Genomic DNA, 22,670 nt, shown 5'->3' on the forward strand with positions numbered 1-22,670 from the left:
ACAGTGGCCGTGTGCTGTGCCAGTCTGGGGTGGCACATCTATGCTGCTGCAGTGGCAGGTAAGGGGAAGGCTCCTCCCTGGCTCCCCAACCAATGCACAGAAACTGGACCTGGATCCTGCTGAAACGGAGTGGGCTGCCCTTCCCGGCCTGACGAGGAGGCGTGAAGCTGCCTGCCACATCCCAGCCCCCAGCAGCCCTGTGGTGGGCCCTGCGCTGGGCTCCCCTGTGTGCCAGCACAGCCCTGCCCCCACCCGCTGTCACACTTAGCAGCCATTAAAATCATTTAACTGTTCAAATATTCAACGGGTCGCTTAAATATTTATCAGCAACGTTATTCTGATTGTTAAACACACATCAGCACAGGGTGGAACCCAGCTCCTTGCTCATCAGCCCATCCCCATGTGCACATACCAGCACACCCATGCACATGAGCGTGCACATGCACACCCACCCCAGACACATGTGCACAAGCACGCACACATGCACGCTGCCTCTGTGGCAAAGGGGGTGAATGTGCAGAAGAGAACTGCTGAACTCCCAGCCATCTGGCTAGGTGAGACCAATGCTTATGGCAAGGGCCCTTGGCTTTAAGCCACTGATCTCCCTGTGCAGGGCCTAGGGAAAGTTGACCACCTCCCCCCATTCCTCATTCATCTGGGATGGCAGAGACAATAGGAAGAGAGCCCTCATGCACCTGCACACATGCACCCCCCCCCAATACTTGTCTCCGGCGAGCTAGCTAGGGTTGCCAAGTGCCAGGTTGAAAAGGGACCTTGGCGGCTCCAGTTGGCACTGCTGACCAGGCTGTTACAAGTCTGGTCAGCATTGCAGTGGGGCTAAGGCAGGCTCCCTACCTGTCCTGGCTCCGTGCAGCTCCCGGAAGTGGCCAGCATGTCTGGCTCCTAGGTGCAGGGGCAGCCACAGGGGCTCTGTGCGCTGCCCCTGCTCCAAGTGCCAGCTCTGCAGCTCCCATTGACGGGGAACCGTGGCCAATTGGAGCTGCGGGGGCAGCGTGCAGAGCCATCTGGCCGCCCCTGCGCCTAGGAGCCGAGGGACATGTCGCCACTTCCAGGGAGCTGCCTGAGTGAGGTAAGTGCCGTCCAGAGCCCACACCCCACACCCTCTCCCATGCCCCAACCACCTGTCCCAGCCCTGAGCCCCCTCCTGCACCCAAACTCTCTCCTAGAGGCCGCACCCCTCACCCCAACTGCCTGCCCCAGCCCTGAGCTACCTCCCGCACCCAAACTCCCTCCCAGAGACTGCACCCTGAAACTCCTCCCACACTCCAACCCTCCACCCCACCTTGGACCTCCCTTCCACACGCCAAACACTTCATCCCTGGCCCCACCCCGGAGCCCGCATCTGGAGCCCAGACCCCGTACTCCCGCCCACACCCCAATCCCCTGCCTCAGCCCAGAGCCCCCTCCCACACTCTGAACCCCTCGGCCCATCCCTGACACCGGAGACCCCTCCTGCACCCAAAACCCTCACCCCCGGCTCCACCCCAGAGCCCACATCTCCAGTCGGAGCCCTCACCCCCCCTCACCCCAATTCTCTGCCCCAGCCCTGAGCCCCGCACCCCTAGCTGGAGCCCTTATACCCTCTCGCATCCCAATCCCCTGCCCCAGCCCAGTGAAAATGAGCAAGTGAGTGAGGGTGGGGGAGAGCAAGTGACAGAGGGAGGGGAGATGGACTGAGCGGGGTGGGGGGCCTCAGAAAAGGGGTGGGGCAGGGGTGGGGCCTTGGGGAAGGGGCAGGGCAGGAGCGGGGCAAGGGTGTTCAGTTTTGTGCAATTAGGAAGTTGGCAACCCTAAGCCAGAGAGCTCTTGTGAGCATCCAGGGCCTGCCATTTCTGCTCCCGAGATGCAGAGGCAGCAGGAAGGATTGAGAGGGGCTCTGCTGACATTCCAGGGGCCAGCCCGCCTTGATGTGGGGGGGGGAGAAAGCAGGGCCCCAGAGCTCAGCTCTGCCCCTTCCCCTGCTGAAAGTCAAGTGCTTGTCAGAGCTGAGCTGGGCAGTTCTAGGGGAAGGGCTGATGAGATCCAGGTACCCTATGCTGGGATACTCCAGGCTGGTCCGGTGCCAGAGCCCTGGCCCCCTGGCGGGTTGCACAGAGGCGACTGCGGCCCAGGCAAAAGCTGGTGCAGTGCATCCCCACCATTAATGCAGCGTCAAAAGCCAGACGGCATTTATGCCTCTTTATAGCAACTGGATGGTGCATGGAGCCCCACAGATCCCCCGCACCCCTGTCTCAGGCACACGATGACTAGCTGGCCCTGACCACTCTCCATTTGCTGGGGGACTTTGGCCAAGTCCCCATAGGACCAGAATGGTGACATTGCAAGATGGGGAACGCTGAGCCCTTGGGATGCCCAGAGTGCTCCTGCCCCTCGGGCCCTGCTGCAGCAGAGCAGCCACCCCGGGTGTCCCTCAGCCAGGAGGCCGAGGCCAGGGCACCACAGCTGCACCCTTCTCATCAGTGACATGCTTCCAGGCTCACTGTCCTTCCAAGGACTGCCATGCACTATGGGGAGCCCTCCCCACCCCTCCCCCATGCACTGTGGGGCACCCTCTCCGCCCCTCCCCTGTGTGCTGCTGGGTGCCCTCCTTGCCTCTCCCCCATGCACTGCAGGGCGCCCTCCTCGCCCCTCCCTGTGTGCTGCTGGGCACCCTCTCCACCCCTCCCCCGCATGCTGCTGGGCACCCTCCCCATGCACTGTGAGGCACCCTCTCCGCCCCTCCCTTGTGTGCAGCTGGGTGCCAGCTCTGCCCCTCCCCCATGCATTGCAGGGCGCCCTCCCTGCCCCTCCCCTGTGTGCTGCTGGGTGCCCTCCCCCATGTACTGCGGGGCGCCCTCCCTGCTCCTCCCCCTCGTGCTGCTGGGCGTCCTCCCCTCCCCTCCCCTGCATGCTGCTGGGTGCTCACTCACCCCTCCCCCATGCACCGTGGGATGCCCTCTCCACCCCTCCCCCACACGTTGCTGGGGCGCCCTCCCTACCCTTCCCCCTTATGCTGCCCTAGCTGCCCCTCCCCTTTGTTCTGTAGAGAGATTTATGAAGCAGTAACTCCTAAACCTATTGGTGACACTCCACAGTTGCACCTTGGCAGTGCCCTTGCTGCCAATCCTGTGCCTGTCTGTGCATGGGGACTGTGGCTCCGTGTGAGTGGGGTGAATGCATATGGCAGAAAAGGTGCTGGTCCTAAACCTCCTTTGTCAGTTCTGCATAGGGTGACCATGCAGGCATAGGCACAATCCCGATTTTTGGGTCTTTTTCTTATATAGGCTCCTATTACCCCCCATGTCCATCCCGATTTTTCACACTTGCTGTCTGGTCACCCTAGTTCTGCAGAGGTCACTGTGGCCAGACCCTGTGCCCCGGCCTCCCCCAAAAGCCAGTGAGAGCCGGAGAGGCTCAGCATCTCACAGGCATCTTTGGTCTGCACCAAAAGCCAGGGGCAAGCGAGGGCAGCCTTTGCGTAGCTACTGATTCGGGCCAATGGTGCCCCCCCCCCCGTGACATTATTGATATAATCTGGGACCATATAGATCATTGTTGCAACCAAGGTCCTGTAGTGGCATGCAAATCTTGTATAAAGGGGGTCAAATGGGGTGTCTAAGACAAGGTTATGGTTTACTGGTTATGATTATGCTGTCTATATGTGTGTATCAATTTTGTAGTTGAAGTTATAAATATTGGCTCTATACTGTCTGTATTTCAAACTTATGCTATGCTGCTGGGTGACATCCCAGACAAACTGGTGTTAGCTCTGCCTAGCCTGCTTGATGGCCCATTAAGAACCATCAGCTATATAATGGACCCATTGAGAGAAGGCAAATATGCCTTAAGACTCAGCAAAGTATGCAGGAACTTGCCCATGTGACTCCAGACTCCATTTTGCTGTAATTTTCCACAGTAAGAACAAAGAGGTGTTCTTACACCTGGAAAAGACTATATAAGGCTAATGCCTCATCTCCATCTTGTCTTCAATCCTGCTTCATACCTCTGGAGGAACTTTGCTACAAGCTGAAGCTTTGAACAAAGGACTGAGGACCCATCCCAGCGGGGGATGTATTCCAGAGACTTGATTTGAACCTGCAGTTTATTCCATCGCTGCTGCAAGCCTGAACCAAGAACTTTGCCATTACTGTATGTAATTGATTCCATTTAACCAATTCTAACTCTCATCTCTATCTTTTTCCTTTTATGAATAAACCTTTAGATTTTAGATTCTGAAAGATTGGCAACAGCGTGATTTGTGGGTAAGATCTGATTTGTATATTGACCTGGGTCTGGGGCTTGGTCCTTTGGGATCAGGAGAACCTTTTTCTTTTACTGGGGTATTGGTTTTCATAACCATTTGTCCCCATAACGAGTGGCACTGGTGGTAATACTGGGAAACTGGAGTGTCCAAGGAGATTGCTTGTGAGACTTGCGGTTAGCCAGTGGGGTGAGACCGAAGTCCTCCTAGTCTGGCTGGTTTGGTGCCTTAGAGGTGGAAAAACCCCAGCCATGGGCTGTAACTGCCCTATTTGAGCAATTTGTCCTGAGTTGGCACTCTCAGTTGGGTTCCGCCAGAACCGCATTGTCACCCTCCCACCCCCGGGTTCCCTGGGAGCTTCCTGGCGTAAGAACCTCCCTGGACATGACTGGAGTCAGTTCCTCTTCTTTGGATGCCTGATCTATGGCCCATCCCTGCCCAGCAGGAGATACTGGCAGCCTGTGTGATGGAGTCCCCCAGCTCCTTACCAGAGGGAGGGGGACTGAGCAGAGGGCTAGGATGAGTGGGAGCTCGGATGTGGGGGGTTCCCCAGAATTCTCAGAGCACTGAGCTGACCTCTGTCTGCAGGCAGGCCCTTGTGTTTTGGGCTTTCCCTGCATTGCCCCCTGAGGGCAGACAACCGCAGGGCTCGGGAGGTTTCCAAGGGTCCAAGTGAGCTGTGAGCATTTGGAAAGAGGGAGCTCTGGGCTTGGAGAAGGGTCCTGCTGCTGTTTTGCCTGCAGGGTGCAGGTAGCGGGAGCCCTGTGGCTGTTCAGAGGAGGGGAGAATTGCTTGGGGGGGGTGGGCAAGAGAAGTCTGCTGGGCTGTGCTAATATTGGGCTTGGCCTGCTGCCCTGGAGAGGCTAAGTGTCACGGAGTTCCCGGGCAATGCTCTGGAATTGCTCCCTATGAAGTCAGGACTCTGGTGAAGTCTCCTCTCTGTGAGCAGACTGTCTTCAGGGCAAGGAGCTCACACGGCTTCCACCTTCCTAGGTCTGACCTTTGGAGCATTCAGCATCCTCTGCCCCTCCGTGCGCTTCCCACAGCAAATCCGCCCTGGAGGGGTCCTGGGGAAGCCACAGGATCCTGAACCCCCACTTCGCAGTCAGACGTGACTCTTAACCAGCCAGTAAAACAGGGGTTTATTAGATGACAGGAACATGGTCTAAAACAGAGCTTCTAGGTACAGAGAACAGGACCCCTCAGCCGGGTCCATCCTGGGGGGCAGTGAGCCAGACACCCACGTCTGCACTCACTCCCCATCCCCAGCTAGCTCAAAACAGACTCACTCACCCTCCAGCCCCTCCTCCTCTGGGCTTTGTTCCTTTCTTGGGTCACCTGATCTCTTTGTTCTCCAACACCTTTAGCTATCTCCTTACAGGAGGTAAGGGCCCCGGCCATTAGGTGCCAGGAGATAGTGTTGGCCATTTATGTGCACTGGCCCTTTGCTCTGCAACAATCTCACCCCCTAGAGACTTAAGAAATGCATAGGGGAAACTGAGGCACCCACACAGTATTCAGAGGAAACATTAAGAACAGTCCCACTTCGTCACACTAAGCGAGGCTTTTCTGGGCTCAAGCCCCCATGAAATAGGCTGCCTGCACTTCCTGAGCACTGGAGGGGGGTTCCAAGGATCAGGAGTGCCCAGGAAGAGGGGGCTGCAAGCCCCTTCCCCAGCCAGATCTGCTTGGCCCAACCCTCCCCAACAGCTCGCCCCCCACTCAGGGGCATTAGAAGGACCCAGACACTAGGATCCCAGGTGAGATTTTGGTTAGATCCTTCCAGAGGTGCTCTGGGGATCGAAGCATGGGCCTGTGGTCAGGGCACTGAGACTGAGGGAGCTCTGCCACAAACTGCTTGGGTGGGTCATTCCGGCTGTCAGTGCTCTAGCTACACAGCAGGGCCATAGCCCTGCCCTGCTTCCCTGGGCAGGTGAAGGGCAATTCTGGGAGGGACTCTGCTAAGATGGAGGGTGGTACTAGGGACACCCACTGCAGCTGGCCCTAGGGAATAGATGCCTGGGCCAATGGGTGTCTTGAGTGGGAAGATTTTGGCCCCTAGAGAGGCAAAGCTGTTTGCATCTGCATCCGTTTGAAAAGGGTACAAAGGAGAGCAGCATTTCATAGAAATGGGAATCATAGAAAAGGCATCACCACAAACAAACAAAGGCAAAGGAAACAGCCAAGCATTTTGCCTCTGTTGACACCACTTGAAATCTGCTGTGTAATCTGCACTCTCTGTAATATTTCTGGATACCCTTTGCTGTAAGATTACAAGGCCTTGTATGTGAGTATCCTTGAGCCAATGTTTGCATTATTCACTCGCTCCTACCTAAGGAAAGGACAGAATAAAGATTGATTCATAAAAAAAATATTAGCAAGACAGAGAAAGGGAGAAAGAATATCGCCGGCTAAGCACATTGACTGGGAATGCACCATCCAACAGAGCTGCCCAGTGCTGGCTGGCAAATGCCCCTTTGCTAGCAAAGCTGCCCAGCACAGTCTGGGAAATGTGCCTTCTGTAACAGTGTCCAGCATGGCAATAATGCCCTGTAACTAGCTCCCCACTGCATCAAAAGGGCTAAGGCGATCCTGGGACACATAAACAGGGGAATCTTGAATAGGAGCAGAGAGGTTATTTTATCTCTGGATTTGGTGCTGGTGCCGGAATCCTGTGTCTGGTTCTGGTGTCCACAATTCAAGAAGGAGGTTGATAGACTGGAGAGGGGTCAGAGAAGAGCCATGAGAATGATTAAAGAGTTAGAAAACCTGCCTGATAGTGTTAGACTCAGAGCTCAATCTATTTAATTTAACAAAGAGAAGATTAAGGGGGGACTTGATCCCAGTCTGTAAGTACCTACAGGGGAATGAATATTTAATAATGGGCTCGTCAGTCTAACAGAGAAAGGATAACATGATCCAGTGGCTGGAAGTTGAAGCTAGATAAATTCAGACTGAAACAAGGCTTACATTTTTAACAATGAGGATAATTAACCACTGGAATAATTTACTCAGGTGTGGGGAATTCTCCATCACTGACAATTTTTAAATGCAGATTGGCTCTTTCTAAGAGAACTGCTCTATGAATTATTTGGGACAGGTCTCTGGCCTGTGTTATACAGCGGGTCAGACTACATGATCACAACTGTCCCTTCTGGCCTTGCAATCTAGGAATATTTTAAACCTGTCAGTGTACTGCGGTGGATGAGGGTACTGTGGAAAGGCAACCCAGCTTAGTCACTGAGGGAAGTATTACCAAGCTTAATAAAGACGCCTTATTCTTGTAAAGGTCTTTATCCTTACTCAGGGGTGATGCTGAAATCCTGACTACAAGGTAGGCTCTTGTATTACCTGGGATTAGCACTGCCAGCCAAGCAGATCTGGACATGGTGGATTTACCAGACAAAACATCAGCTGGGTGTTCAGCAGCACTGGGAGAATGCAGCCAACGCAGGGTCTCCAGCCAACGTTCTCCAGTCAGGGAATATTCCATTTCAAGCACTAGCTGCTCTTCTACCTGGGGCCCCAGATACTGAAAGGGATCAAATTCCTGTACACTAAATTGTGGCCTGAATTAGAACCATCCAAGCCACAACAGATCAGGCTGAATTAGGTAGGGGCAGAATATTGGACCTGCCAGTGTCAGCCAAGCTTTGCGCTGAGGCAGAGCCAGCAGCCGCGACCCTTAGGAGAGAACGGACAAGGGAAGTGGGAAATGGAGCTCGGGGACTAAGCTGTAACTAATCATTTAGTCAGTAGATGTAGTCTCTTTCTCTGCTGGTGATTTTGGTCCACAATTTTCAAATATCCCTGTTATTCAGAGTCACTTGGTGGATACTTCCGAGAGGCAATTCTTGGCCTGTTGCTTGTTTACGACTGGTTTGTTTCATAGGTGCTGGGGGTGTGGGAGCTGTCACAGACAAACAGGTCATGCCCATTCTTGGCCTGTATGGTCCCTGGGGGGAACCCCCTTCAGTGTGACAGCCCTTCTCGGGTGAGGTCACACCTGGTCCTCTGCAACAAAAAACCCACTCCCACCACCTTGTGAAACATGCAGCACACAGGGAATCTGAGGAGCACACACACTATTCATGTAAAACACTACAAAAATCCCTAACTTCATCACATCTCTCCCCCCTTCGAGTCTGAACTGAGCGGGGTCACTCCAGCCGGTGACCTGGGGAAGTTCAGGCCCCCCTCTCCGGGACACAGCATCAGCTATAACATTCACACTCCTCTTAACATAGACCACCTCCATATGATCATCCTGGCGGATCAGACTCCACCTAGGAGTTTGGCATTAGCCCTTTTCATCCAGTGCAGCCACATCAGGGTGAGTGGTCAGGGGCGAGTGGTCAGTGTACACCATAAAGCGCCATCCAAATAGATACGGCTGCGGCTTTTAAGAGCCAATCCCAGGGCCAGGCATTCCTTCTCTATGGCCGTGTAGTTCTGCTCCAGGAGGAGCAGCTTCTTGCTTAGGTACACAACGGAGTGTCTCTTGCCTTTCAGATTGGCCTGCATCAGCAACGCGCCCACCCTGGTGTCTGAGGTGTGTCATTGAACACCATAAAGGGTTGGTCAAAGACTGGGTTTACTAGCATTAGCCCCTGGGTTAGAGCCTCCTTCAGCGCACAGAGTGCACCCCTGGCACTGCTCTGTCCAGACCCCTTGTCTGGCTTGCCCAACTTACCAATCTTTGTAATGAGAACTAAAGTGGGGTACAAACCTTTAGTGTACCCTGCCACCCCATTAGAGGTCTGGGCCTGTGTCTTGGTTTGAGGAATGGGCCAATCTCTGGTTACCTTCACCTTGGCTGGCTCTGGCTTTAGGAAGCCGCTTCTCAAATTGTGGTCCAGGTACGACACCTCTGCCATCCTCATCTTACCCTTTCTGGCCTTTATCATCCATCCTGCATCCTGGAGGCATCCCAGCCCCCTCTTCACTGGGACACATGGTTCTCCCAGGTCGGGCTTTTTCAGCTGATTTCACAGGGCTCTTCCCAGGTGCTCTTCGCACTGGGACCCCTCTTCTGGTCTCTGATCAGGCACATTGTTGTACCAGCCCTTCTGCAGTTCCTGGGCCCTAGCTAGGTTCTTCCTGGCCAAACCCATGAGCTCAGTGAGCTTTCCCTAGAATGATAGTTCAGAATCCACCACCGATTCCCCTTTTGTTTCTCATCAAGTCCAGGGGTCCCCTCCTTCTCCTTCCATACACCAACTCAAAAGGGTGGACCCCTGTGTATTTCCGGGGCAGTAAATGTTCTGCAACAGCTTTCACCAGGTGTGTTGAACCCCCTGACATTTAGAAGAAGGGATATCCCCCCAGTGGTACTTCTGGGGGACACCCCCAAGTTCAGTTTTCCCTCAGGGAGCCCGTTCTTGGTACCGTCTCGCTCCTATCACCTGGATCCTTCCCCAGGATCTTGCAACACTGGGGCCCACAAGGCCCCCGCTTCTTCCAGGAGGGATCCTTCTACGGCTAGGTCTAGAATTCAGCTGCTGGGTTCAGGGCCCACCCCTCATTGCTGTGCCTTAGTTTTCCCACCTCGGGACAAGGCCTTGGTCTCAGCCCTGTTAAGCCCTGTCCCTGGCAACTCACTTCCCCGCATTGGTTCCATGCCCCCTTGCTGGGTGGATTGCCAGGTGCCAGGCCAAGTGGCCCTCCCTGACCTAAGCCACAGGGAAGGACCAGGGCACCGTCTGGACAGTTCTTCAGTCCATCCCCCATCAGCACCTCTGCAGATCATGCACCCCAACCTCTTTGGGACCCCCATTCAGATGTGTCCTCACTACAGGACCTTAACTGGGGGTCTGACCACCTCCAGCACCTGTGTCCCAGTGAGGGTAGGAGCGAGCCCACTGCTTTGATTGCTGCATCAGAGCCAGTGTGAGCCTCTCCCCTGTGCAGGGCTGTTGTCCCAGTCAGCTCCAGGCGCTGGCTACAGACAGGTAGGTAACCGGAGCTTTGCAGTGCACATGCTCATTGGCTCCTGCTGTCTCCACCTTCGGATCTCTGGATTCAGCTCTTTGGCCATTACTAGCATGGGGTCCAGATCCTGTCTTAAAGAGACAGAGTCACTTCCCAAGAGTACATCAAAGCTCATGTGCCGAAGGACCGCAGCTAACAGCCCTGCAACTCGATCCTTCCTGTGTCTGCACAGGAATCCCGGGTGAATGGCTTCAGTCTGGGAGCCTTCCCCCATGTTACACGGCCCCTCAGCTGCAGAGGTTGCATCACACCCACAAGAGTCTCGGTCCCAGAATTGTTTCACTCCATGAATGTCTTCCCACTGACCCCCACCTGCTGCTGCCACTGGGGATTGGAGGGGCCTGAGCCAAGGAGTCACAAGCAGACCTATCTGCTGGGCTTGGAGTGGAAGCCCGTCTGCCTTCCCTCCTCCCTTGGTCAGCTCTCCCCCAGGATCTGGCTGGGTGATGGGTTCCCAGCTCACACTCTCAGCCTGTGTTACAGGCTGTCTCCCCTTCACCCGTTAACCCTTTGAGGGTTCTCTCAGGCAAAAATGTCCTGTGTCTTTGGGCATGACACCACCTTGGGTCCTTTTTGGCCACAGTAATTACATTTCAGGTCCCTCAAGTCCCACGAGGGGGATCGGCCTGCCCCGGCCTTCACGGGCACCTCTGAGTTGGGCTTCCTGGAGTCCCACCTTTGAGAGGTCTCTGGGTGACTCCCCTTCTCAATCCCCAATGTGGGTCTCCCTCCTTCCCCCAATCTGTTGTCCACAAACTCATCTGCCACTGTGCAGATCTTTAGGCTTCTGGTCCACTAACCACATGTTAAGGTCTGGAGGGCATCCTGGAAGCCCCACTGGGATCTGGAACTTGGTCCTCGGACTGGTCACTTTCTACCAGCCAGGCAATCAGCTGCTCCTGGGTGAGCCTCCCAATGCTCAGCCTTCTCTCCCTGCACAGACGTGCCAGGTCCCCTTTCCGCGCTGGTTCCTTGAATTCCCTCGTTTTATCACTGGCAGCCATTCACTGCAAAGCACCTGCGCTCACAACCAACTGTCTAGGGTGCATCCACAAACCGGGCACCCCCTGGGTTGAAGTGGTTTCCATTATATATGGGGTTTACAGTTTGGTTCAATGACTCTCAGCACCCCCACTATACAAATTGTTCCAGCACCCCTGGTTTGTTTTGTATGGTCAATATTGTAGCTGTTTTGACTGGACACCTATTTCACATGCAGTGTTTCTGTGCTCTCATTGGATAAGTATATGTCTTAGAATGAATAATCCACTTTCCCTGAATATTCTCTTCTCTCCACTTGCCCTTGTCCACTTTAGCCAACCTGCCTTGACAGCCTCAGTCCCCACGTGTTGGCAGAATGGGACACAACAGGAGCATGCACATGAACTAACATCTGGGGGCTCTCTTCCCTTGGCGGTATTTGCTCAGGTCTGTTGCAAAGATAACTGGGATCTGGAAGACCTGTTAGCTGCACTCCCACACTAGGTCACTGTATGTCCTCCCCTAGCGCAACCCAGACATGCCAACTCTCGTGACTTAATCGCGAGAGTCGCAATTTCTCCATAAAATGGAGCCCGACTCATGATCTCGTGATAGAACGCTCAGTGTCTAAGAATAAACCCTGACATTGAGAGTTCTATCCCCAGAGCATGAGTGAGGATGAATTTTACTTAGAAATCGTAGAAATGCTGTGGTGGCCAGGGCTCCCGCTGTCACCCAACCCTGGTCAGATGTGCCTTCCGCTGTCAGCGATGGGACTCCTGATGTCACCCCTAGTGGCTGCTCTCCTGCCAGCCTGGGAAGTGGGAGAGAGGCTCCCATTGCAGCCTTCCCCCCCCCCCCCTCCAAGGCCTAGGTAGGGTGAAGAACCCTAAGGCACAGAGGTGAGGCTGGAGGCTGTGGGGGCTGAAGTGCAGAGGGTGGGGGCCGATGGGGTGGGGGCTTTTTGATGCTGGGTTCTGAGCAGATGGGGTGAATGCTGGGAGGGTGACCTCAGGGCGGTGGGTGTTGATGGGGTGGGGCAGGGGGTGGGGCTGAACTGATGGGGTGGTGATGCTGGGGACTGGGGGACTGAACTGAGGGAGAGCTGAATTGAGGGTGGTTGTGTGGGGACAGAACTGACGGGGGATCGGAATCTTTTTTTAAATCTCATGATTTTTTGGGGCAATCTAATGATTTGTGTGGGCTTACTCCTGATTTCTGATCTCTCGAAGTTGGCAATATCGCAGCACTGCGAAGCAGCAAATATAGTTCATTGGTGCAAATCTGCAGGTCTCCCACTGGCCGCCCCAAAGCCAGAAGGCTGGACAGGGCGCTAGTCTAGGCTTTGCTAGTCTTGGCTCTGCTGCTGTCTCTTGTGTGATCTTGGCCTGTCTGCTCCTTAGTTCCCCATTGATACAATGGGGGCTGTGAGGCTAAATACAATACAGGCGGTCGGGTGCTCAGACCCTGCAGTAATGGGGCTAGAGAAGCACTGTGGGTAGTGAGGATATTGAGCATGTCAGGTTCAAGTGGGCCCCTTGGAGACTACTTGGCTTGCAAAGAAGCGTGTGAGAGTAATGCACTAAGTGTAGTAAATATTCTGGACAAGACACTGACGCGCTGTTTGCTGGGAAGGATGGAATGGTGATTCTGACCAGGTGCCTAAACCCCAAGCAAAACAGTGTCTGACACATTCCCAGGATGTTTGTAGCTACCCAGTTTCCTACTTGGGAAAATTTCTATGGAGAGGCACAAAACCAGCTAGGTACCCAACAGTCCCTGCCACCCGGTGGGAATGTCAGGTTAGGGAGTGTCTGATACCACGCAGTGCTGTTGGCCTACACAGCTGCAGTACATGACAGCACATCACAATCCAGTCATGCCACACAATGTCTCACATCACACCGTCTGTGCAATGAGCACTGCTCCCCCCCACCACATAACCTGTGCAGGGCTGCAAGCCTAGGTCCCAGAGAATTATTATGCCTTTTGTGTGCATGGTGCTGTACAAATGCAGGGTATGTCTATACTGGAGCTGGAGGTGTAATTTCCAACTCAGGGAGATGTATCTTTTCTGGGTCTGCTTGAGTGAGCAGTGGGACAGGCAAGTTACCCAATGCATACCTAGATCTCAGATGGGCTCCATGCCTAGGGTGGCTAGCTTGTCCCGCCACTTGCACCGCCATGGCCACACTGCTATTTTCAGTGCACTAGCTTGCTCAGAGCTAGCCTGAGCCAGGAATTACACCTCCCACTCAGGTGTAGACATCCTGTAAAATGATGCCCAGATGGCAGGGGAGGGCAAGAAAACCATGATGGAAACCCCCATCATTGGGATTGTTTTGTTCGCATGTTCGCTTCTGCTGCGGTGGATGAGGATGTGTGTGTGTGACATTTCCCTTGTTATTATTTTCCATTCCATTTTCTCCCGTTTGTTTTTCCTGTATTAATTCAGAAACAGGCTCAGCACTCCCTTGAAGATGTGGGCCACCATCCTGATGACCCTGGGGCCTGGCACACTGTTCCCCATTCCAGCCGTGCACTGCAGGTATAAGATACTCCCCTATGCCATTGGTAGCACTTTGCTCTGGTGTAAATGAGTGCCCGAGAAGCAGGGTAAATCCGGCCCAACAACAGAACAGGAGTGGGCCAGAGGAATGTCTCCATCCAGCAAATGGTTCCAACAGGGACTATACCCCCACAGCCTATGTACAGAGGGGCAAGGAGCTCCTGCCTCCCAGCCAGTTGTAAATGTCCTTTGGATGGCACTCAGAAGGTTAAATACATACCAGTAAAAAATGTCTCAAGTGCAATCAAGATGTGTTTGGTGCAGTTAATGAATTAACATACAGATAAGAGGGTGCAAACAATGTGATCCCTCCAAGTTTTGAGAGGATCCAAGCCTGAAACAGGAGTGACTGCCCTTCCCTGGTAACAGCCAAACTGGAGCAGGAGCTTCCAAGTCTGCTTCCAATGCACACAAGACAGTCACCAACACCAGATACCAACCAATATCTGATGAGTCCCTCCACCCAGCACATATGGGACAGGCCCTTGTGGGAAATCAAGCAGCACAGAAAACCAAGGAATACAGGACCTTGATGCTAGATGAAAACCACTCGGGCTAACCACAATTTTCTCCCAGTTTCTTCTCAAACTGGCACTGGCATTTTCATGCCCGTGCAGTGGGAGGCAGGTGACTGGGCGAGACCAGTTGGTGTGACATCCACCAGTCCTTCTCCGGCAGTGCTGGAGCCCATCATCATGGTCTGAGAGACCCGGAAATGAAGCTGCTAACTGCCCCAGCTTTGTGAGTGTGAAATGACCCTCATTTGTAATCACAGCTTTCAAGCTGGTGGGAGACAGGATCAATGCGTCATGGAGAAAGACCCCAGTGCACAGAACGTCTGCTCTGCAGACCTCACTCCCATGACAAGAGGCACCTTTAGCGGGGCAACGCCAGCAGGTCAGCATGAGAGTGAAGCAGGCAGCATGCCGGAATGCTTGAATATTGGCTTAAAAAACAACACTTACTGCTCAAAATAGAGTGTGTTTGTTCCTGAAACATAAGCACCTGGGCTAAGAGGAGAACAACAGAAGGGAGCAGGCAAAAGTCGAACAAAGCCAATTGCTGAGAATAAAGGATGCTCAGAACTGCATTGTCAAGAACAGGGCCACACAGCACATGGAGGGACATGCGCCGTCACCATGGGAGACAGCTCTATGAGGCAGACAGGCCTGCATGGAAAAACTGAGCCCCAAAACTGCGAGTTTAGGAAGAAGAGACTTTTGACTGTGAGGGAGTTTCGCCTACATTGTGCATGTCAACAAGCAGGGCCGGCTCCAGGCACCAGCTTAACAAGCAGGTGCTTGGGGCGGCCTGGTCAACAAGTGCCGGGCAAAGCTGAGCTGCTGAGAAGTCAAATATAGAGGGGAAGTTCTCAACATCTGTCGGATGATCAGAAGAGTCCTGTGATTTCGACTCTAATTATTTGCTACTGTTGCATTTTTAAAATTACTTTTGAGTCAGAACTTTATAGGATGGTTGAGATAATGCCTGTGGCCTGAGCCAAGACCAGCCCTGGCCAGAAAACACCAAGGAACATTTTGAAATTCTGAGAAAGAGACAGTCCCTCCCCCATCCCTGCCAATAGACTGCATGTCTGGAAGGTGGGAGACCCTGCTTCAAGGCCTTATGCTGCCTGACCTGGAACAGCGAGGTGAACTGTAGCCTCCCACAACCTGAGTGAGTGCCCCAACCACCAGCTACTCTGGGCTGATGTCTCTCCCATGCTTGGTGTCAGTAAAATGGCATTTTTGATTAAAAAAAAGTAATTGAAAACTTTTCAACCAGCTCCACCCATGACCTCAGATGTCTCCACATACCTGCGGGCCAGTTGCCTGCCTGGATATATTTTGGGATACATGGACTTTCTGAGCCTGAAGTTACTGGAACATGTGATTCTTTATCTGCATAACTGGGCCTGATCAGAGCCCACTGGTGATGCCCCAGAAGGGGTGGGCCCCAATCTGCTTCTCCAAGGAGCTCTGAGAGGCATTCCACAGGGGAGGAACTGGCTAGACCACCATCCCCATACCATGAATGAAAGGAAAAAGCCTTGTGCCATCATTCACAAGGAGTGTCCTATGCCTCAGCCTCCTGCCCCTGCCATTGGCCAGCCCAAAGGTTTAGCTTTTATAGGGTGAGCTCTCCAGCTCTGCAACTCCAAGACTGAGTCTTCTGGCATCAGCACTCCTGTTTCTCTCCAGTGAGTCTCACTGAGTTCAGCCTCCTGTGAGGAGACTTTTCACTCTTTAGGGAACAATGCACCCAGGGCATATCTTCAGTGACAAGCCTTTTCAAAACAAGGAGTGTTCCTTATTCCCTGGAAATCAGCATCAGAGAGACTGGGTTAGCATGGGAAAGCCAAGCTTAGGTCAGAGTCCATGTTAGCAAAACACTCTGGCTCACTTTCCTCAGATCCGTCTCAGTCTCTGTCTCCTTGTCTCTGGGGGTGTGGGAGCTCAGTTCTTAATACAGACAACTGGCACCTCTTGTCTTTGTTCCCAGTTGCAGTCTCTGCTGTGACCCATATTCAGCTTGCCCGGGCTTCCCAGTCCTTCAGCATTAATATCCAATCTTTAGCTTTTCCATTGTCTCTTAAGGGAATTCCATTCCTAGGTGCTGATTCCATTCAGGCCTTAATAATGTCCCAAAACAGATAGCATATGTGACACTCTGCCCTGCCATGCTCCTTCTCCCCCCCCCCCCAGAAGAAATCAACCTGTTTACTCCCAGCAGGCAGCAATATACATGGGTGGGTAAACTGAGTCATGCATATTCATCAAACTACTATAAGAATTCTCGCATTCTCCTCATCCTGCTGCTGGCTTGCTTCTGGCTCATTTGCCTGCAGTGGCTGCTGGCCTCTGGCTGTGCATTCCCCCATGCCTGACAAAAAGGCCTGTGCTTCCTTCACCATCGGGGTGGGGGAGTCGAGCGACATGCACCATCTAAGGTTATGTCTACACTACAGAGCATTAAATATCAGAGCCAATAAGCCCACCAGCTAACCTGTGCAACCACATACCAGCTTCCTGAAGCTGAATGAAATCATGAAAGTCACGACAACCATCCTGCATAGGCACCAACTTTTTGTATTGTGTTTCCTCATTCCAGTTAGTTTAATAGAGCAGCCTCTACCTTAGCGTTCTTGTACTTGTTTTGAACTCCAGCAGATGGCTGGGAGTGAGCGTGTGTGTATGTGCGTGGATAGAATCACAGACTCTTGCTGAGAATGGTGCCTATGGAATAGTTCCTCAGCTACCTAAACCAGCCGTAGCTTAAATGAGCCTCGTGTCTAAAAGGTCACACACACACACACACATACGCACACACACACACACATTTCATGAGTTAGAAGCTGTATGTTTAATCCTGAAAACCCATGCTATTTCCCCCTAGATTTGTCATTTGAATGTTAAATGCACCAAGCTGTGAGGTCCTGAATTGCATTGGAAGGTTCATAGTGGCCCTGTGCTGGGGAGAGAAGGGATTGGCGCTCATTTGGGCAGGCTGCTTACCTGGTCATTTGGGCAGGCTGCTTGCTTGGCGTCAGAGCGGCACTCCCAATGTTAGCTTCAACCCAGGAGTGATCTCAACCTCCCAAGTCAGCTCTTTGGCTGGCCCCTGAACCTATTGCTTGGCACTGAGACCAAGAATGCCCTTGTCTTTTGGAGACTGGCAGCTCAAGAAGATCCGTGCCACCCCAGTGAAGACACAGAGTTCACAAGGCTTTGCGGCTCTATCTGCTATGACTTAATCAATCTGATCATTACATTAATCTGATGGTTTGCTGTTACCCACTTCCCTGGGGTTTGATCGGTCTAAATGCACTCCAGGCTTTTGTTCCCTCACTTAGTTTTGTTAATAACACATAGCATGGGAAGCTGGGTGGTCTGGAGGCTTCCTCCCTCCTGTGAGGGTCTGAACCTGAGGAGTCCCTGGAGCAAAGACCCACCCAGTGGTTATCCATGGAACGACCCTAGAATTCTCCCAAGACTGGGGCCAAAGAGAGCTCTCTCTTGAAGGAGAGCTAGCTTCTGTATTGATCACTTGTTGGATAAACAACGTGGCGGCTAGACCTTGGAGGCCTGGGCTGGTGGACACAAGCTGGGAACCTAAAGGCTGAGCAGTTCCCCAGAAAAAGTCTAGTCTCCTCACACTGTGGGAACTGCCTGATGTGGGGAGGGAAATGCTCATTGTTATGGGAACTGCTCAGTGCAGAGTTGGGAACACCCCATTGCTGTGGGAGCCACCTAGCGCGGAGAGGGGGATAAGCCCTGTCGCTATGGGAACTGCCCAGTCAGGGGATGGGATTAAACACCCTGTTGCTATGGGAACTGTCCAATGTGGGGATGGAATTAAACACCCTGTTCCTATGGAAAATGCCCAGCAGGGATGGGATTATATACCCTGTTGCTATGGGAACTGCCCAGCATGGGGGATGGGATTAATCACCCTGTCGCTATGGAAACTGTCCAGTGTGAGGATGGGATTAAACACCCTGTCACTGTGGGAACTTCCAGAGTGGAGAGGGAAAGTCCCATTGCTCCAGAACCAGCTGGGGGGGGAGGGGAGAGGGAGGGAGAATACCCCATCCTAGGAGAGCTGCTTGACAGAGGGAGAAAGCTGCATCGTGAGCTACAAGGGGCCTGGATGCCCTGGGGTCCTGCTCCTCTATCCCAGCCCTTCCCAGGGTGATTCTGAAGATGCGTGTTTTGCTTTTCGAAGGGGTTTGGTTTTGATGACTCTGCACAGGGAAGGGCAGAGTGCTCCTGACTTGGATTGTGCTGTGTTGTCTTCCTGGCCCCTTGCAGGGCAGCCCTCGTCTGCCTCACCCCAGCAGCGTTCTCTTGGCCTAAGCAATAAAGTAGTTTTGCAAGCAAAAAGACCTTATTTGCTTGTTATAAATATCGAACAGATGGGCAGCAGAGTGCAATGCGGAGTGAATGCTGCTTGCATGGACTCAGCAAGATCTGTGTACGCAGGGAGGAGCAGAAAGGGCCTGCAGAATGCTTTCTCCTCCGCCGCCCAGCGTGGTCTCTGCTCTACTGCTGTCCCGCCCGCCATTCGCCAGTGCCGCATCACATGGCAGAGAACAGCTGTTGCTGATGGATGTAGATGGGCACGGGCCTTGAGAAAGCCCTGAGCTATGGGTTATACATGGTTCAGAGACTCAGCCACACGCCCCGGAATCTTGCCCAGGAAAAGGCATTGTCCATGAGAAACGTGAGAGAGAGTCACAAAGTGCTGATGGACACGGGGCCACGTGAGACTGGCAAGGTCAGAGAGAGCCTCTGAGGGGAAGCCGGCAGGAGGTATGGACAGGGGCTGGGAGCAGGGGCTATGTTAGATGGAGACAGAAGATTCATCGCCCTCCCCCTTAGCGCCTCTGGACACTGCATGCTTGGTAGAAGCTCTTTAGAAATGGGAGGCGACTGTGGGCACTTGGGGAAGCAGGACACAGTGCTTTATGTCACAGGCACTGAGATCGTTAGTGGCATCTCTGCTGTGGCAGGATTAGCTCCACCAGATGGGCACTTGCATGCTCCTCGCTGCAGATCCACCAGATGGGCACTTGCACGCTCCTCGCTGCAGGCCAGCTCTGCATCCCTGGCACCCAGCACTGGAGGCTGTGCGACCATCACTGCCACTTGGTCTCTGTCCCCAAGATTGGGGCTAACTTTGGAGCCACATTTGGAGGCTGACAGGAGCCCTGCACGGCTCAGCAGTTGGTGCTGAGGTTCTCTTCCCCTGCCAGCCTGCTCTGCCAGGCCTCTCAGGTGGGGGATGAGTGTTCGGGGGGGAAGGTGATGGCCTCCCCCCCCAAACATTTATGGCTGTGGGTGCTTGGAACGCAGCCCTATCTGTGTTCCCCCAGCCATGTGGGCTCAGTGTGCAGCGCAGGGAGCACGTGGCACCTGCCTGGGCCCCAGAGGGCGAGTGTGGGGCGCTTGCCAAAAAAATCCTGCCGGGGCTTTGCCAGACTGAGCTCTACAGATGAGACGGCTTCGCTGCAGGACCTCGCCAGTCAGTGTGACAAGCCCAATCCTACTCCACGCCACAGCAGGGGCAGGGCAGCTCCCCACTGCCAGCAGGAAAGCCGGCCATGCCTGCACCCAGCACTCTGCTTGTTAGCAGCACGCTGCAGGAGGAGAGCAGCAGCCCCTTCTCCATGCACACAGTTCTCCAGCACGGCCCCCTCCCACGGCCAGACATCCCCACTTGCTGCCCCCTCCCAGGGCCTGAGAATTTGTCACCCCCTGGCCAGGGCTCTCCTCTCTCTCAGCCAGAGATTCCCACCCCACTGCCCCCCGTGGACTGAGAATTCACTCCCTTGGCCAGGGCTCTGCTCCTCCCACGGCCTGGAGGGGTCCATTCCTCTCCTCCTTCCAGCACGCATGGGCAAGATGCGGTCCCTGTTCCTGGGAGCCCCGTGCTGCTCCCCAGCAGTGCTGTCTGCATGCGGTTTCCTTCGCTGCAAGGGAACGCTCTGAATAATTAAAACGAAAAGTGATAATGAAGAAAGGTAACAGAGAGGAAGTGGAAGAGCCGTGATGTTGGAGAGAAAGTTTTCTGGAGATGCCAATGTGAGGAGCTCTTTGATGGGCAGCTCCTTTGATCAGCACTCTGAATATAGCCCTCACGTTTCCCTGTGTGAGCCTGCTGCCTAATTACCAAGCAGCAGGGCCGCTTGCCGTCCTTGGCACGTTGCTGTAATAGATTTCACCAAGCTCGCAGCCCTGGAAGGACATCGATTCTCCCTGCAGCCATCGGCTCAGGCGAAACATTGCGGCCCATCGATTTTTTTAAAGAAAGATTTTCTTTATTTTCATTAAATCATTAATCAGGGAGAAATCTACATCTGGATCATTTCCGTGCCTGGAGAGAACGGGAGGAAAGTTCTATCGCCATAGAAACCGTTCCTTATCATTTTAAGCCTTGGATCGGTCCCTCTCTTGTCAAAAGGCCTAATTGTTGCCCCGATCTCCGCTGCTCAATTAGCAGTGATGTCTCCCTTCAAGTTAATTGCTGGAGATGGGAGGAAGTAGGACAAATGTAACCTTTGAGATGAAAAGATTTTTTTTTCATTCCTTAGCTTTTTTTGCTCCAACACACTTCAGTGCACTCAGCTCTCTGCTGAGATGGCAGCTGTGGGCAGGAGGAGAACTCGCCGTCCATTGCAGGAGGGCTGAGAGATCAACTCCAGGTGCTTCTCTCCTCCCCCCATTGTGGGGGCCCCTCTCAACCCTTCCCCTCCCACCAGGGACCCTCTCCAGAGCCCATTCCAAGGGGCATGCAACATTGCATGGCCAGTACTGAGTTCCACTGGTGCCCTGTGCCCGTAATCCAGAGCCATAAATTCCCCCTCAGCTCTAGGAGATTTTTACACTATCTCCCAGATGTACAGGGGGAGGTTTCCAATGGCACCAATGGCCAGCAGATACCTAACTCAATCCACTTCCAAGGCCTTGAAAATCTTCCCTAGCCCCCTATACCCCAGCCGCACGGGCTAGGGGAGATGACATTTAAATTTAAATAAATTAGTGGAGATATCCCATCTCCTAGAACTGGAAGGGACCTTGAAAGGTCATTGAGTCTAGCCCCCTGCCTTCACTAGGAGAACCAAGTACTGATTTTTGCCCCAGATCCCTAAGTGGTCCCCTCAAGGATTGAATTTACAACCCTGGGTTTAGCAGGCCAATGCTCAAACCACTGAGCTATCCCTCCCCCTTGTGACAGCTGTGAGCCAATCACATGACAGACAGGGAATTCAGTGCAGGTCCTCATTGCAGCCTATCTCTGCCCCACCCTGTGGCAGGGTGTCCCACCACATGCTCCTTCAGCGACTTTCTGTACCTGCCGGGATGCATATTGCTAGTGGAGACCAGCTATGGTTGTAGAGAAGGTGCAGTTGTGTTGCCCTCTGTTGTAGCATTTGCTGAACAGTAAGTGCTGTTGCCCAGTGTTATCCGGTTACTCTTTCAGTACAACAGGCTAAACCCTGTGGGAATGTTAGCTCGGAATTTCCTGACTTTCCACATCCCCGCCTCCTGGCAGAGGGTTTTGCGTAGGGAGAAGCTGTACTATCTAATGATTACAGCAAGGTACTTTTGGGTTTCATTCCCGTCTTGCTGCTGACGCCCTGTGTGAACTTGGCATGTCCCCTGACCTCCCTGGCCTTGTGCATTCTCCTAAACACTTCCAATCATTGCAGTAGCCCAAGTCTAACTCCAGCCCAGACCTGCTGCTGCTAGTGGGCCCACACTGAGCCGCTGGGAAGAATGCTGGTGGCCGGTTTACATTAGTGCTCCCGTTGCTACCATCAGTGGCAATGTGATGCGGGGGCACTTTCTGGAAAGCCCTAGGGCAGAGCCAGCCTGCGCACCTTAGGGGCTGCCCCGTGAGATGGCACAACAGTGCCCTGCCCTGGGGTTGTGTGGCTCCCTAGCTAATGACCTCAGCTGGATGATGCTGTGGATGTGCAGAGTTCTGTGCTAAGCTCCTGGCTAAATGGGCTCATGGCTGTTTCCTTGCCTGTCTGGAAGCATTCGGGCCATTAGGAGCAGTTACTGCCAGTGCCAAGTTCAGGGCTGGGAAGGCCGGTTCCTGCAGGTAGCTATCACAGGGTGTCAGCCATTGAATACAATTCTCCATTGGAGCCCCATCAATGGGGGTTACCAAGGAAGGTCTAGAGCTTGACATGTCCCGTGGCCCTGCCCTGGTGCTGGCTAATGCTAGTGGAAGCCGTCCTCCCCTGGGGAGTTCTGGCTGCTCACCTCAGGGTGGCTCAGCATAAGGGTGGGACCTGCTGTCCAAGGGACCCAACCACCCTGACACCTCATTCCAATGGAAGGAGCTGAGGCAGCCGCC

This window comes from Malaclemys terrapin, chromosome 8 (assembly GCF_027887155.1).
Source record: "Malaclemys terrapin pileata isolate rMalTer1 chromosome 8, rMalTer1.hap1, whole genome shotgun sequence".
Lineage (NCBI taxonomy): Eukaryota > Metazoa > Chordata > Testudines > Emydidae > Malaclemys > Malaclemys terrapin.